Genomic DNA, 19,107 nt, shown 5'->3' on the forward strand with positions numbered 1-19,107 from the left:
TTTTATTTTATTTATTTATTTATTTTTAAACCTATTTTGTGGGGGTTATATCAGTTTTCTTGCACATCAGTTTTATTTACATTATAGCATAATATATATTTGAATACCATTATAATACCTTATTTAATATCCTTTTATTTTTCAATTTTGAGTTCATATTTCAGTTTTAATTACATCATAATATCACTATTTAATTATTATTATTTTTTTTACTTTTTACTATCAGAAAACGGACATGACAGATGTATAGGTCAGGCAAATGAAACATTCTTCACATCAGATAAACTATAAAACATATTATATAAGACACAAAGAAGTCCTCTTATCGACCACCATATGTGAAACACTTTAACAAAGTAATACTAGAATATTTCTTCATGTCCAGTTGGCTCGCATGCTTACCGTTCCTCGTTCCTCCTCTGACATGTTATCTAGACAAACAGCAGCTCTCAGCGTGTTAGCAGGAGAGCTTGAGGTAAATGCTGTTTGTCAGCGTTCCTGCATTAGTGCCAACATTAGGGTGAGCTCTTTCTGGTGAGTCCTGCTCAAAGGGGCCGGTGGAGTGAGTTAACGTTCTTGAACAATGTGGTGGACGGGAAAACAAAGCAGGGTCTGAAGAGAGCGTACACCTCAGAGGCTATTAACAGCACAGCTCTGCTAATTGCTAAAAAGGACTGCAGAGCTTGGGAATATGCTCCAGTTTGCCGAAGGGGGCCAGTTTATAGTGTCTTGTAGACGTTTTTGAGATCTTTAATATGGTGGCATTTGCACGTGATTGAGTAGTTTCATGATGGCTTCATCTGGAAGAGCAAAACGATTAGGTTATCTTTTCTGTCTCCCCCCCCGTGCCCCTGTGTTCACACTGGTCTGTCTTGATGGGTCTCTGGGGGCTTGGCGCTTTTGAGCCAAGGAGGAAATGAGTTTTTCCATGCTCCTGTGTGTCGGAACATTTATCACCACCATCACCAGGAACTGCAGAACAGGAAAAATGGTCTTGGTGTAGAATCTGTGACCTGAACTTTGATGTATATACAACTACACAAGCATTCAGTCGCTCCTCTGATCGCCAGTGAAATCGCAACCTTCTGTTTAACTGTGTGAACTAGCGAAGAGTTTAACCTACCATGCCACTTGGACCAAAGTCTGCTAATTGTCCATGCTGTCAAATGGAAATGATGAGGCAATACATTAAAAATGATCTGCATCGAATGTAAAGAGAAAAGAATTCAACATAGGCTCATTGGAAAAGCGTGCCTCTGCCTACATTGTTGCCAAATGGCAAAAACGCATACAATCACTGCAATATCCAGCTAAAAATGTGTAATGTTTATTTCTTTTAACACAAGTTATGATTACTGGGGCAGATTATCAATGAAATAAATACATGGGGCCAGATTTACTAACATGCGCCAGCACAAACCCTCAGTGAAGAGGTGTGTATTTTTGCGTCTGACCTTATTGCCTTTGTAGGAGTTTCCATTTCAGAAGCAAAATGAATGGGAGGAGAGTGTTGAAATGAATTTACTAAATTTACTGGTATTTGCACCATTATTTGCTGCCCAAAAAAAAGCTTATTGGTTGATTGGATTGGTCAATATGGAAATGATCCGGCAGCGCCTCTGTTTTTTAATGTGTTCTCCTCACGATAATTTGACCTGTTTAGTTAATCTGGCCCTTTTATTATGCAAGGAACTGCGCAAAAATATGACTTTTACCATTTATCACATTTGCATCACATAACTATCTCCATATGCACAACTTTTCCGTAAACTTGCTCTAATGTTTACCTACAGTATTACAGCATTTCTAGTAAATGCATCATGGTTTTCTGCTTATATCTTGGGAACGCCCAGACGAAATCGAACCATACTCATATTGTTTAGAGGCCTCGACGTGCCCTTTCCAACGCGACTGGTCCAGAGTTCCGGAGCGGTTGGGTTCAGGAGTTATGACCAGCGGCAGTGGCGGCAGTGGCTCAGTGGTTCATGTAGGTTGTCTACAAACCGAAAGGTTGGTGGTTCGATCCCCGGTTCCGCCTGACGAAGTGTCGAGGTGTTCTTGAGCAAGACACCTAACACCAGCTGCTCCCGATGAGCTGGATGGTGCCTTACATGGCTGACATCGCCGTCGGTGTATGAATGGGTGAATGTGAGGCAATATGTAAAGCGCTTTGGGTGGCCATAGGGTCTGTTAAAATTGCTATATAAATGCAGTCCATTTACCATAACCGGTCAAAACGTAGCGGGCCCGGATCGTCACCGGGCTCGTTTGAAAGGGATGTAAGAGTCCTATACACGTCCGATAAAAACGCAAGTCACGATAAAAGATACAATGAAATGGTTGCATCCGCAAATGTGTTTTTATCTGACGTCTGTTAATGATAACACTATCAGTTTTAGTAGGGTTTAGTGTTGCCGGTATGTTATTTTTACATGTGTTAAATCTTTTAGCGGTACGCAAAACAAACAATGTCATAAAACTGACCGATTCGGATGTTTATGATTAAGCTGAACACACGTTTGGTGCCAATCACTGCCTTTTAAAAGTGAAACATTTTGCAGGAATGATGCCACTGGCACATTTTTTTGAGTGAGCCTGGGTTGAAAAAAAATCATATTTGGATGTACTCAATTGGGTCAGGGTTTGAGACGGATGAAAAGTCAACATGTCCACAGATATTTAGCGCTGTTTGTTATTAAGCGAGCTACATCAGCATTTCTATCCGTCATTTGGTCTATTCGGAACATGATGCATTTAATGCAGGTGTTTCATGGTGTACATTAGATGTCCCTGAAAATCACAGACGAGTAAGGAAGACATTGTGGAAACATGTTTATCAATAGAGGGGAAGTGTGTGGCATGAATAACAAGAGCGCATGAGGCTGAATAGGATAGAGTCTGATCGTGCTCATTCTAAAGGGACAAATATATCTTATTTCAGGAACAATGCGAAAGTGTGGTCACGCCTGGATGACACACGGGTCAATTGTTTCATTCCAGGCGAGAATTACCTGGTTTCCAAAGGAAAGGCATCCTCTGTGGAGCTCTGGGAAAGTGATACATTCTGTCGAGTGCCACGATCACCGCCCAGGTCGTTCCGGAGTCAACAGTGCAGGCGGCATGGGGGGATTCCAGCGGCATCAGCCTGGGCTATTCTTATCAGATATATTTCAGACAAGAGGAAAGGGTGGTATGTTAATAACAATATCTTTGCCCAAGAAAGAAACTCGTCCTTCAGAAATAGCAACTCTTGGGGAAAGGGAAATAAATATCTGGTTTCTGGTTTGATTCATCTAGATTCTGAGGAGAGTGATTTGCAATTTGCACATGCATTTGCACTGTTTTGCTCTCAAAACAGACATATCAGATGTTTCTACACTGCACGATTGTCAAAGTCATCGGATTGCTAGTCTTCTCACACAACACGACTGTGGGGTAACATTTAGATGCACATTATTATTGATGGATCGGCAGTGGGTGTGTGGGTCACACATTACACAGCATTTCAATAGGAAGAATCACACACCACTCTGTCTGGTCTACAAACTACGCCTTCCAACCAAACGCAGGCGAGATAGATAATGATAATGCAAGATCTCGCATTATCACGCAATGAGATTTTTTCTTGTTAAAATGATGCACCTGTTAATTTCCACAAAAACTATCGGCGAGTGAAAATTAGGGCTAAAATAATGCAGTTTGTAACCAACATAGAGGAAGTCAAGAAATCTTTATAATGAAAAAAAACCCGATTTGTTTAACACTGAGAATAAGTTGTAGGTGCTTGGTTGTAGAGGACACTAACAATGAGCACTTTTATAACAGCATTTATACATCTCGGTTAAGCATCATTTCTACTCACAAAAGCTGTTTTTTAATGTTTTTGAAAGAAATATCTTATGCTCATCAAGCCTGCATTTATATATATATATATATATATATATATATATATATATATATATATATATATATATATATATATATATATATATATATATATATATATATATAATATATCTCCTGCAAATATTATTACAATTTCAAATAATGGCTTTCCATGCTAATATATTTTTTAATATTTAAAAAAAAAAAAAAAAAAAATTTCCGTGATGCAAAGTGTAACATGATCCTTCAGGATTAAAAAATAACATAATTAATTTAAAATAGAAATATTTTGTAACAATATACCATTCAAAAGCTTAGGATCAGTAATTTTTTCTCTTTTTTTCCCCTGCAGGGATGTGTTAAATTGGTAAAAAAAAAAAAAGAAAGAAAAAAAAGAAAAGTAAGTAGTTATAAAAAAAGTAGTTATAGGAAAGATTTCTATTGTTAGAAAAGATTTCTTTTTAACTTTTTATTCACCAGTGAATCCTGAAAAAAAGTATCACAGGCTCCATTTTTTAAAATTAAGCAGCACAACATACAATGTAGAAATATTTCCTACATTCATAATAATCATCATATTAGAATGATTTCTGAAGGATCATGTAACACTGTAAGGATGCTGAAAATTCAGCTTATAAATATAATTCATAAATTATATATTACGTATATTCAAATAGAAAACCATTATTTTAAATTATAATAATATTCACAATATTACAGTTTTTTTTCTGTATGTTGGATCAAATAAATGCTGGCTTGATGAGCATAAGAGACTTCTTTCAAAAACATAAAAATAGTAATGTTTCCAAACTTATGACCAGGACTGTACATAAAAAAAGTTGTTATTACAAACAAATATAACATGAACAGCAATATCAGTAAATTAACAGTGAACATTTGATCAATTTACCAGATTAATAAATAATATAAAAACTTATAAACATAGCTGTATTAATGAATTTTAACTAATTTAAATATAGTTTACCTAAAAATAACAGTTTTATCATCATTTACTCACCCTCATGTTGTTCCAAACCTGTATGAATTTTATTTTTCCCCCTGTGGAATATAAAATAAGTTATTTTGAAGAATGTTTTTGTCCATTAGTGAAAACCGGACCCCATTTACTTTCATTGTATGTACAAAAAAAAGATGTCTTTAATTTTTCTATGGAGCACAAAGTAAATGATGACAGCATTTTCTTTTTTAGGTGAACTATCCCTTTATCTTTATTGTAAAGTGTTTACATTTTTTGACTTAAATATTTGTAAACGTTCTATGTGGCTTCTCTGTTCTGTGTGGCATCTCTGTACTGAACGAGATCTTCAAGTGTGCATTGCTGTAATGCGGCTTAGTCCAAAGTGAAACACCCATCTGTGGCCGGACTGGGCCACTGTGCGGAATCCCTTTGTGTTTTAGTTTACTGTGCACTATCACCGTTTTTGACGTATGCTCCACCAAACGAGTACAGCCGCTGCCAGAACAAGCGCACAAGTTAATGACTCGGAACCACGCTTATCCTGACCATCAGCTCAACAAAAGCCATAATTATCTGCAAAATAAACTCAATCCCATGATTGTTAGACAAATAATGTATTAAAGGGTTCCAGATAAACTTTACTCTGTTGTAGAAAAGCCAGAATCCCTGATTCAGTTGTACCATTTTAATATGGACCTGTATAGTGTCAGGATGCTTGAGTAGTCAAACAAAAACTAAACGATTATTATTGTTTATTGAGGAATATTATTGTTTTTACCATTGTTTTCCCTTTTACCATTTCTTAAGGAGCGTTTACGAGCACCGACATTTTTTTTCTTGGTACTTGCTGATACCTATACATGATATACATTTATTATTAAATCTTTTTTTTTTTTTTTTCTCCTTTCTTTTTTTGGTGATGTTTTCCGAGCACAACACAGTGAGACTAGGACAGCTTCTTTATTATTACGCAAATTAAAAAAGTATTATTTTTATGTGCTTATCACAAACTTAAAGCACAAATTTCAGTATCCAATACTTATTTTATAATGACTTACTTCAAAAACATAACAAATCGTCCCGACTAGTGTTGTCAAAAGTACCGACTGCGATACCACATCGGTACTGAAATGCTAAAAATGTGACGCTTTGAGCGCTGTCGAGCTGTTATCGTGAACACTTCTGACTGGTCAGTGTGCTCACGCGCTCATCGGATGTGCCTGTGATTGGCTACAATGATCAACACACGGCAGCGGTTTGAAAGAACACAGAAGTGTTTGAAAGCGGGAGCAGGAGCATTTGAAAGCACAAGCAGGGGTCAACCAGCGGACCGGTAGGCTGATAGAAACCTGCATTCAAAAGCTGTGCAAGCGCTCTGAGAAAAGCGTCATTGATGTATTTTTACAACATGTTTGTGAAGCGCTGATTGTAGCAGCCAATCACAGGCACATCCGATGAGCGCGTGAGCAAACCGACCAATCAGAGGTGTTTATGATTTCGCTCAACAGCACTCAAAGCGTCACAATTTGTAAAATTTTAGTACCGATTTGGTATCGCGGTCGGTACTTTTGACAACAATAGTCCCGACCTCAAACTTTTACCATTAAAAAAGCAACAGTAATATTGTGAAATATTACTACAATTATTTATTTTAATATTATTTATGATGTAATTTATCATCATTACTCCAGTCTTCAGTGTCACACGATCCGACAGAAACCATTCTATTGGCTGATTTGGTGCTTAAGAAACATTCCTTATCAATGTTGAAAACAGTTGTAAGTGCTGCTTAATATTTTTGTGGAATGAAGCCCGTGATCATTTTTTTTCAGGATTCTTTGATGAATGGTGTTTGAAAAATCCCCCTATGAAACGTTCAAGAGTTGATTTTGAGAACATGTCGTGCTGATGCCCTAGACCTGTAGGAGTTTCCTTCCATTCTGACTTAATTTGGAAAAATAGCAGGTATAGCAGATTATGCATTGTAATAAGATCTTTGTTTCTCTTGAAGGCAATGAAATCGGGTCCTCTATAAAAACTTCCCTGAGTGTTTCCTTTCTTTATGACTCAGCATTGTCTGACCCATGGGATTAACTTTATATAGGCCCAGACATTATTTTTGGCATTTTCTCGGCCTCCTCCTCCTCCAATGCAGGCTGGAATTCCTCCAGGAAGGCCGAACGAAGCCTGGCACTTGCTTGCAGCTTGCAGCCAGACCTGGGCAGCTGGGATCTGGAGGGAGTTCCCTGCAGTTTTTGAGCGCTCTGGCACCGCTCACACCCCCTACATCAAGCCCGTACCACACACCCCGCCTCCTCCCGCTCCACCTTATTTTGCGCAACACAATACAGAAGAGCTCTGTGCTTCTGTACACCCACACTGTGCCCCTGCTGCACACACACCGAGCGAGTCTCTCAAATAAATGTGATTTCACTGGTGGAAAAGTGCAGCAGGCGCCCCGGTTGCCGATTCGACTCTTGTGTGGCACTTGACACAGGCGCTCTCACATAAGCTGCCTATTATTTGTTGTTAGTAGCGACACTCTTCCACACACTTCAAGGTCTATTCATCTGCAGAAAAAGAGTACTGTACTGGGTATCAGCTGTGGAAACGGCCCCCCTTTGCCCTTTGAATATGACTACCATGCGAGATATGGCACTGAACTGGAGCTGTTTCTTTAGCTGGAATCCATAGCAGTTTCTTTCCCAGAAGCGTCACGCCACCTGCAAGCAAGAGCTTTAGCTACACAGGTAATGCGCCTCTATCCCCGCCTACCTGCAAAAGCGGCCCGCTGACACCCTCCCAAGCGGTTGTCTGGGGTTCTCAGCAGCCAAAAAAGCAGTAAAAAAGGAATTCCGTCCTAATGGTCCATGAAAGCAGTGATTCACCACTTATTATTGTTCAAACCCTGGAGAATCTTTCCATATTACCTCAGTATTGTAACCTTCAGAAAACCTATCCGTCACACTCTAGGGTTTATTTTAACGTCGCGCCCACCTCGTCCCGCTGTTCTGACTTGCTTGGGCAGATCTGCAGAATACAGTCGAGTAATCAATGGCCCAGAAAGCCCTTCCAGCTGGACACTTGTCATCCATGATGGAGGAAAACCATGACAACCGGCCGCTTCTAAAGGACCGCTGGCGTTAGGGAGGTCAGTGCCCTGCCACGAACCCCCTCGCGAGTAAACAGACTTGATGGGGAGGGACTCTCAGAGTTGGACCGTGTTCTTTTCAATAATTACATTCATTGTTCTCCAGCCACTGTGGGTTATGGTCGCAAGCTGTTTGGTAGGCCCCTGTCTGTCTGCCACCCCCTACGCAACCAGTGCTAGTGCTGCACCCTCACCCTAGTGTCTGCTTCTGCCAGAGCGGAGATGCCAGATCTATCTATCTATCTATCTATCTATCTATCTATCTATCTATCTATCTATCTATCTATCTATCTATCTATCTATCTATCTATCTATCTATCTATCTATCTATCTATCTATCTATCTATCTATCTATCTATCTATCTATCTATCTATCTATCTATCTATCTATCTATCTATCTATCTATCTATCTATCTATCTATCTATCTATCTATCTATCTATCTGTCTGTCTGTCTGTCTGTCTGTCTGTCTGTCTGTCTGTCTGTCTGTCTGTCTGTCTATTGTTCTATCTATCGTTCTATTGCTCTATCTATTGTTCTATTAAATGTTTTTATTGCGTGTTATCCTTCTATCAGTCGTTGTTGTTCTATTGCTCATTATCTATCTATCTATCTATCTATCTATCTATCTATCTATCTATCTATCTATCTATCTATCTATCTATCTATCTATCTATCTATCTATCTATCTATCTATCTATCTATCTATCTATCTATCTATCTATCTATCTATCTATCTATCTATCTAATGTTAACGTTTTATCGATCGTTATCATTCTATCTCATTATTGTTCTATTTATCGTTTTCATTCTGTCAAATGTTCTATTGATTGTTATAATTCAATCACTCTATCAATCAATCTATCATCCCTTCATTCTGCCATTCTACCTTCTAGGCTTTTTAAACTGTACAACTGTTTTTTTTTCCTCAACAAACTTTGCTTTTCTAGTTAAAATGGCAGTTTTATGACTTTTGTGATAACATCGGTAGCACTTTATTTTAAAGTCTTGTTCCCCATGTACATACTATGTGGGCTTACTTATTATAGTAATTACAATAACTGGGTAATAACTAGGTAGTAACCCTGAACCTACTCCTAAACATAATCTTAACCCATATAGTTACCTTATATTACAGAGCAGTTTATTAGGTAAGTACACGCAACAGCACATACTGTAAACTAAAGTGCAACTAAACATCTGCTAAATGAATATATTTAAAAAGGTATTCTCAAGTCGGAAATTCCACCATGTTGGCATTGGTGATACAGCTGTTCCCTGCCATTTACGATACGGGTATTCTTTGTTACTATGAATACTTCATACAACATACTGATTATTTGACTGCTTTTCCCATACTATATACTATGTAAGCAAACGGATTTGGATGTAAAGAAAGATTTTAATGTTATTAGAGCAATGCTTCACCAGTTGAGCAGTATAGAAACTACAGGAAGTGCTGGTTTGATATTGAGGTTTTTGCATAAAACACAGCCGAAGAAGACACCTGCCTTGAGGACAAAAAGTTGAAATGCCATCAACATTAATACTTTAAAATGAGGAATTATTCCATTGTACTCTATTTTATTGTACTTCTTTGGCTTTATCGAACAAGAGACTCCCGCAAGTGGGGCCTCTCGGGTAGACTCACTGATATGGAATGCAACATGAGAGCCATTCAGAACGAGCGAGGAGGGAGCACAACAAAAAAGGAAGTCTTACGAGGGAGATCCTCACTCTTTCTGATTTTTTCTTTTCACTTCCATTTTTAATCTTGTCCAGAAGCGTCTTCACATTATGGCTGCAGCAGTTGATCTCTGCCAAACAAGCGTGGGAACTGACCCGGCCCATCCAGAGCAGCTTCATCTGCAGCCTGTAATGATGGAACCTCAATGACATCATACACGTTTCGGAGCAGGGCTCTGGTAACTGCGCCGTACGCCTCATCCAAATACCAGTGGCTAAACGGAACACACACGCCGAGCTGAGCAATGGAAGTCAGATGGTCTGCGTTTTCTTTCTTCCTTCCTCCCCCCCTCCTGTCTCAAGCGTAAGCGGCTGTCGGGATTTAGAGGGAAAGAGATCGAGGGGCCTCCGTGAGGGTCGGCCCCGACTGTAAATGTCGGAAAGCGAACGCAGGCCTTCGTAACAAAGTGGAATCTGATATAATTTACCCCAGGCTGGGTGTTTGATCTTCACCTACTTCAGGGTGCTTGTCGGAGCCATGGAGGGGGGACTGGTGCTGCTTATAGGCCAGAAAGTCTGCGTTTATAATCTGACGTCATGCGTGTTGAAAAGTATTTTCATGTGTGGGTTGACATTTTGAAAATTGTGGATTGTATGCAAGCATTGCTGCTGTTTTCTTTTCATGCTTCCTGCATAAATGCAGACATATTTAGTTACCTCCAAGGACTCCTGTAATGTAAAACACTGCCTTCGCTTCATTCCTCATCGGCCAATCTAGGCATCTTGAATGTTTGCATAGTTCATAGCCTTTGCTGTGTAAAGATCCATATAGCTCTTAAAACAGACTGTATAGAACCATTTTGTTTCTCATACGCTAAGAAATTAACCCTACACAACAAAATTTCGTTTTAAGCATTGATCTTTGGTTGGATTAGTTTATTCGCTTATTAGTTGGCCTACAAGGGCCATTGCCCACAAGTTGGCCCATGCCGATGCCATTTGTTGCTGTGTTTTCAAATGTTTAATTTAATCAAATCAATTACATAATCACCCCAGAATGCGTGTAAGGTCAGATTTCATTATTTGTTTAATTATTAAATAATACATTTAAATATTTTACTAATATTTATGTTTTTAATTTGAGTATTTAATTCGATGGAGTATATATTTCTTTATTATTTACAACAATAATAATAATAATAATAATTATTATTATTATTGTTAAAAATTAACATTAAATTGGGTTTATTGAGAATTGAGTTTATTGAAATAAATTGAGAATTTATTGGAATTATATTTTTATATATATTTATTTATTGCCTATTCGAAGTAATTAAATTGATATATAAAGTTAGTAGTTGCATAAACAGATTATAATCATGTTTTATATCTTAGGGTTAGTTTAGACAAAAATGTAATTTGTGTCAATAGTTACTTACCCTCATGTCATTCATTCAAGACTTTCATTTATCTTCAGAACTCAAATGAAGATATTTTTCATGAAATCTGAATGATTTCTGTCTCTCCATAGACAGCTATGCAACTGACGCTTCAAAACGCTAAAGAAATCCTAAAACTCGTCCATTTGAATAGAAGTTTTGTCCAAATTTTCTGACTGATTGAATTTAGGCTTTTATTCACATATAAACATTCATCAACGCACACATAAGTTGTGGTAAACGGAAGCTCAAGAGTGATATCTTGATGCGTAAGAACCAATGAGGTTCATTCTCGCGTACATTTGAGCTTCTGCAAGAACCAATGAGGTTCATTCTTCTGTTACAAAGCACGTTTGAGCTTCTGCAAGAACCAATGAGGTTCATTCTCGTGTTATACAGTACATTTGAGCTTCTGCAAGAACCAATGAGGTTCATTCTCGTGTTATACAGTACATTTGAGCTTCTGCAAGAACCAATGAGGTTCATTCTTCTGTTACGCAGCACGTTTGAGCTTCTGCAAGAACCAATGAGGTTCATTCTTCTGTTACGCAGCACGTTTGAGCTTCTGCAAGAACCAATGAAGTTCATTCTTCTGTTACGCAGCACGTTTGAGCTTCTGCAAGAACCAATGAGGTTCATTCTTCTGTTACGCAGCACGTTTGAGCTTCTGCAAGAACCAATGAAGTTCATTCTTCTGTTACGCAGCACGTTTGAGCTTCTGCAAGAACCAATGAAGTTCATTCTTCTGTTACGCAGCACGTTTGAACTTCAGCAAGAACCAATGAGGTTCATTCTCATGTTACGCAGCACGTTTAAAATTTAAAAATTTAGCTATGCCATTATATCACTCTCAACAATTCCCTAGCAAGAGTAAGTTAAAACATTTTTAGAGTTTGGATTTGGAAAGTTGTACAGTAGCTTCAGCATCTGCCCTTGAATGGTAGCAGTCATATTAGATTTTTTTTCCTTTTAAAGGGCGTTTGAAGTCTCTCAGCTTTGTAATCCTTCGATGACCACCATTCCTATAGTTAGCACACCAGGACATGTGTGAATTTAACTACAGCTCAGAGTTCTGGAGCACAGAGTTCTCTGTCTTGCCATCAGAGACTATAAGAAACAATTCCACATTCATAACACTTTACATATGACATTCGTATACCCCATTATCTGGTGCAGGAAATTCCCGAAGCATATGATAATTACAATAATTTGGAGCTTATGGCTCTTGTTGTCTTCCCATGCTGCTTCGTCTCCTAGTGGATCTGAAGCTTCAGTGAACCACAGTGCCGATCTGCTTTGTAGCGGCTGCATTTTAAGTACCTTCAAATTACAGGTCTATGGGAAATAGGATGAGCTAAAAACATGCACAGTGCAGATATAGAAGCATGAGGGAATTTTAAACCAAAATATGATATTTAAAAGACGCAAATATTTGATGCACATGTTGGGCCTGCTGTGCTTTTTGTTGACACCTCATTTCAAATGTGGTAAAACTCTTGTCAAGTGTTTTAGTGAATTTAGTGTTTATTAATTATTTTAAAAAAACTATTAAAAAATTAACACCCTCACTGTAAACCCGAACGTTCAAATTAATTAAATAGATTAAGTAGTGTATACTCAAAGTTTTAGAAAAAGTTCTACTAACTTAATTGTTTCAAGCTGGTGTAACATGGTCTTCCTTTTGAGTAATTTTAACTAATATTTTTTGATTAAATTGAACTTTTTTGTGATTAAGTGAGCATAACTTAAAAACATAAATTAAATACAACTTAATAAAAAATTTGAGGCAATCGATTGCCTATTTTTTAAAATTCTTGTAACTTTTTCGGGTTTACAGTGCTTTCAGTAGGCTACAATTCATGTTAAAAATAGCTATGCTGAAAAAATGGTGTAGACATTTTTTTCACTCAGAAATTGCTAGTTAATAAAATTGCTAGTTCACAAATAATGGCAAAAAATGCAGATAACACATTTAATTAAATGTGACATTTTGAAGTAAAAGACTTTTTTGCTATTTTGCAGGAATGCCGTAGGAAAGCTAAGCAAAATAGACAGTGCAGCGGAGTGTCTGTTTTGCATTAAGGAGAAAATCTTAAAACAAATTTCTCAGCAACATATTAACAGTTTTCACGTGGCAAATAAAATTAGCTGTTTCTGTTCATAAAGTGACAAAGGCAGCCAAATGACTGGTTGATGCCAGAGCAAACCACCTTTGAAGGCTTCTCCCATGGCTGAAATAGCTCTGTATCACATTACATCCTGTCAGGAACTGGACTAGTGAAGCCTGTGAGTTCAGGTTAATAGTCCTCAGAAACGTCAATCACATGCTTTGCTGTTAGGTGCGGACATAGTATATTATTTTGTGTGTACACCTCAATGTTATAATATTGCGTTACTCCCTTAAAACGAATTCCGCTAGTTACTTTTTAAGAAAAGTAATGCGTTACGTTACTTTCGCTTTACATTTTTCACCTGGGGTGGGCTTGTTTTTTTTATAACCAAAAAGTATTATTTTTGAGCAAATTTAAAGAAGCTTTCACATCAAAATTGAAATAATTAAGGCATAAAGAAATGCAAATTCACACGTGTACAGTAGAGGGCACTGCTCAAACAAACTATTCAGCTGTGCTGCCGTTCTGAATCGTAAAAGAATAGGATGCAGGAAAAGAAAGTTATTAATCTAAAGTAATTTTTTCTTTTGGTTTAACTTAATCATCGAAGGTCACCAGCAAGTACATTGGTCAATAAATTGAGATTAGATGCATAAAATGATTAGTAGTATTTTACTATTGGAGATTTGCGTAGTATTCTGATTTTGCATTTCTCTGTTTTTATTCATTTTAAGGAATACTGACTCTTTTTCAGCAAGTGAGATGAGTAAATGAATGCTTACATTCAGAACTGCAAACATTGTGTTCACACACAATGCCTCTGTATTTACTCACAATTTAAAGGGTTGCTTCAGCGATTAGCATATGGCTTTCTATCAGTAGAAACCCTGGAGTATATTCAAATGATTGTTCTCTCCCCCCCCCCCCCCCCCCCCCCCCCCCTCATATCCCCCTGAGACAAGAGATGTATGCATTTTATTTCTGGAAAAATTCTTGACCAAAGGCTTAAGACTACAGCCAGCAGAGGGACCTATTTCCACGTTTTCAACCCGCGCATGGGGGATGGGAGATCGCACTCACAGCTCAGTTCGCAGCTGCAGCCATTCATATAAACGGAGCTATGCTGAGCAATGTAAGTGTTTTAACTTCTCAAATTAATTTCTATGAAACTTAAGCTTCCAAAGGCTTGAACTGAAAACGCGCCAGACTGAACACACATTGGCCCTCATTTATCAATCTTGCGTAGAAACTGGTGTATATGTTGGCGTAAGATTATGCTTACACTCCTCTCATCGCCTGATTTATGAAGCTGTGCGTACCTCTGCAATCCAGGTGTACGCAATACTTGCCCTTGATAAATGTGGCGGCTGAAACCGATCGTCATTATAATAACACGCCCCTATATATTCAAGTCTCCGCCTCATTTTACGCCATGGACAAACAGAAGACGGCAAAGAAGCGAAACTTCTCCGACGTGGAGATTACTTGTAATGCGTATCAACTTGTTCGCCTTTCTTACTTTGAGTTTTACACGATTCAGTGGCAGCACAACAACGCTACTGAATCTACAGGACGAAACAGAGGGCATAAATAACCCAACAAATGACTTTTGATTTTGTGAATCAAAAACATACTGTGTGATCATTGTAGTCTGTTTCCAAAATAAAGGACTGTAATGATTGTTTTTTTAAAATTAAATATTATTAAATCAAAAACACTGCATGATCAGTGTAGCCTGTTAACAGTGCTTACAATAATGTAGTCCGATTCCAGAATAAATAACTCTATTGAGCCGGTTCTTTTTAGTGAATCAAACTTACACAGCTTTCTATGAATTCTGAATTCTGATGTTCAATCAGTGCAATTACAGACTGGTTGTTTATATGACAATGCATAGTTAAAGGTTTTTTTTATCAGTGGTATTTTGTAAATATTAACAAATGTTGTTGTTAACTATAGGCTATAGTTAATAGGGCTAGGTAAAAAATATAGATTTCTCAATTTTTATCGATTTTTATGAACTGATATGGATTCTTAAATCCCAAGAATCGATTAGTCATCCTGTTTTCAGTTGGTGAATGAACGGAACTTTGTAGAGCCCCTCCCATCCAAAAAAAACAAAACAAAAAAAAACACAATCTTTGTGCTTAGTTACTTTTGATATATAACAAAGTCTCAGATTTCAAATGATTCATTTTATTATGAAATTTAAAAAATAAATACTTAATGCGGCGTGACGGATCAAGAGAAGCAGAAACACGGAGCTACGTGAACTAACTGACTACCATAGTTCCAAGAAGATTTGCCATGTACTGTACCTGATATATATCCACAATAATCTTAATTGAATGAAAATGTATCTTAATTGAATCGCAAGCTTGTGAATGGAAATCGAATCAAATCGTGATATTTGTGTCCCCAACCCTAATAGTTAAGGACATTATTGGATTTGCATTCACGGCACTTTTAAAAATCATCTGTGTAAACACCTTTTCCAAGAATTGTTTTATTTGTTGATTTATTATATTATATAATACTTAATTATTATGTTCATTACCTATTATTGAAATGATCTCATCTTTGGGCAGGGAACATAGTATGTCTGAAAGTCATGGATCGATACATGAATTTTCAGAGCAGTATAATTGATTCAAGACTTCATCTGCCTTAAAATATAATCTTTAATACCAAACTTCTACAAACAGTCCACCACTTAGCAGTTTAAATAAAGTCAGATTATTATCGCCAGTTAGAGAATGGCCAATTTGTTGAGTTTAGATCCATTTGCTATATTAATCTGTTAAAGTTGTCCTGCTGGGAAGCCTTCACAAGCCACAATTTATTTTCTTTGCTAGTTACTAATTGACCGGCCCCTCTATAGCCTATTGATGGGGGTGCATGAGAGTCATATGTGACTATGGCAGTTGATGTGGGCTCCATTTGCAACCATTTAACGTGCGGCCAATGCTCGCGAAGCACACGAAGCGTGCGCGTCTTGAACAAATAAGACCTGACAGAACGCTCGCTTTCTCACTATCACAAGTTAAAATGTGGTTCCCTTTGTGTTGTTGACAGGGACAAATGCAGGGATGAGGTTTTCCCTCGCTGTGGCTGAGGACTTTGAACTAATACATTTTCCTGCTATGAGTATTATATATTTTCAGAGACTGGTAACTCTTACTGTACCACCACACAGAAGCATATCCCACAATGCAATTCAGACGCTCCACTTCAGAGCGAGATTTAAGGTTTGTGAACTGTGTATAACCTTGCGGTGACTAACGAAATTGCTCCGAGCGAGTATTCCAGAGCATTAATTGGACTAGTGGAGGTGAAAGTTCACACAAGAAGGATTGAAGTTCTCGCAAGAGTGTTTATTTTATTTCTAAGTAGCGCTGTTTTTGTGCCATAGGCAAAAAATATGTCAGTCAATCCCAGGGTATTTGCTTTTCAGGAGTCAGACCTAAGATTGATTAGTTTAGCATTATGTAACAAGGCACAATGAAAGAGAGGGTGACACTGTAAATGCCCGGTGTGTTTTTTTTTCTTGTGGGAAACCTTTGTCCTTCTGAAGGTGCGTCAGACTTTCAGCTGAGCCTGTGGAAAAGTACGAAAGGGCCAAGAGTAGTAGGACACAGAGAGGATGCACTTTGCCCTAGATGTTTGTACAAACTGCAGTCATCCACTGGGAGTCAGCCTAATGTTTTATGAAAGCTTCTTGTGTGTGAGTCAGTGTGCACAGGTGAGTTAAGGTGTTAGTGACCAAAATCCTCTGATAATTCACTGCTGTTTAAAGGGATACTCCACTGCTTTTTCATATTAAACTATGTTATTCCCTTAACTAAAACGAGTTGATACATACCTCTCTCGTCTCAGTGCGTGCACTTAATCGCTCTGATGCGCCGTGACGATCTGATAGCATTTCGCTTAGCCCACTAAGCCCAGTTCATTCATTAGGTACCAAACAGAGATCAAGTTAGAAGCGACCAAACACCTCCACGAATAGTTGAACGATCAAGTATGGTGACGCAAAATAAAACGTGGTGCTTTTCTTAGCAGGTTAAAATGGAACTATAATGTATGGCGGAATAAAACTTCTGAGAGTACTTCGACTTGGTGCAGTAAAAAGTCACGGCTGAAAAATCCTCCCTCACATCTCCCCCTCCCCCCTATTAACAGAAATGAGAGCGGGAGGGGGAGATGTGAGGGAGGATTTTTCAGGCGTGACAGGAATAACACAGTTTAATATGAAAACGCGGTGGAGTATCCCTTTAATCCTTAAACGCATACATCGGGTCTTTACTGACTCGGGACGTCTTTCGCTACCCTCCTCCTCATTCGTTTTTTTAAAGTTAGATTGCCAATCGTTATTACATATTCGGGTCTTTAGCGACCCGGATCCATATCTAACAGATTGATCGATATAAAACTCTCCTGATATTAGAGTAACAATTACAGAAGAATAAAATAAAGCATATTTTGTTACCTTTTGGAGCTTGGAGCTCTGCACTAGCGCAACACTGTCCCCGTCAACGCTCATTTCCCGGAACGTTCAGCATCGCAATCTCAAACATTCTCAAAACTATAATTTTCATCATCTCCAAAATCAATATTTTGATCGCTGACAGCTTCTTCACCAGATCCCCCCATCAAGTGACAGTGACTGATATTTGATAGCGTTGCTCTGAAGTAAATCGCTGAGCCATTTTACGTTTTTCTGATGATTCTTCTATTCTTTTGCTTCTGCCTGCAGTAACTATGAGTGAAATGTCACTTCTAGACATTGTCACCTTGTGAAATAAAGGTCAATTGCACTTAAATCATCAAACATTCAATTATTGTTGTGCAGAAAAAATATACTTGCGCTGTTACACATCTTGGGTTGTTAGCGAGTAGCGACCCTATACAAATTTATACACAAAATCTATGGTAATGATTGCGAAAGGACCATTAGTATTTGAGTTACAGTTCCCTTTTGCGCCATTCAGGTTAATCATTGTATAAATAATGAATGAATACAATTTTGTGATTGAACTTACCCTTTAAAACTTTACATAATCAGCCATCATAAAAAACAATAACTTTATGACAGGGGAGAGTTTATTTTAAGGATCTTTAAAAGTAATTGTCGGTAATAACAACATTTTAATAGCCCACCTCGCCCCAAGTTTAGTTCGCACTTATTGACCTTAAAAGTTGCAATTCTCTTTATCCGTCCCACCCAAGGACAGCTCGGCCCAGCAGATGTTATGGATCTGGAAGCCATGGCTGTGCCAGTTGCGTGCCAACCTCCCTGGCCATGCCACCAAAATGGGCATTTGGGGTACGTCTGGCACCAGTGCCTAGTTTTGGCTGATTTTTCCAAATTCAAATTCTCATTAAATAATTATTTTGAACCACCTCCCTCTTTGTCCCATCCCTCCTGTTACCCGGGTGCATGCAAATAGGGCCGGAGGTATGTGTTAGTTATCTCCTCGGTGGAGACGTGCCCTTGTTGCTTCATATAGCTCAGCTCTAAAGCACCAGCCATTGATAAGGCTAATGTCTCTGATAGTCACTGCGCTTTCAAGTCACCCGCACAAAACAGCCGGCATCCTTTCATGTTGTTTTCCCAAGCCAAGGACAGACAAGCCTCCCCGCAGGACTGAACTGGCTAATCAGTAATCGCTAACTTGTTGAGTCCAGCATTGCCTCAGATGGGCTGATTCTCTCTCATTTAATCTTTCACTCTCACTCCTTTGCTTCATTCTTGTTCTTTAGGGTACTTAGTTGAACAGTGCGGCGAGTTTAAAAAAGAGAAACTATCATTTAAGGCAGAATATCGTCCTCTTTTCTTGTTAACATCTTTGCTTTTG

Source organism: Pseudorasbora parva, chromosome 25 (assembly GCF_024679245.1).
Source record: "Pseudorasbora parva isolate DD20220531a chromosome 25, ASM2467924v1, whole genome shotgun sequence".
Lineage (NCBI taxonomy): Eukaryota > Metazoa > Chordata > Actinopteri > Cypriniformes > Gobionidae > Pseudorasbora > Pseudorasbora parva.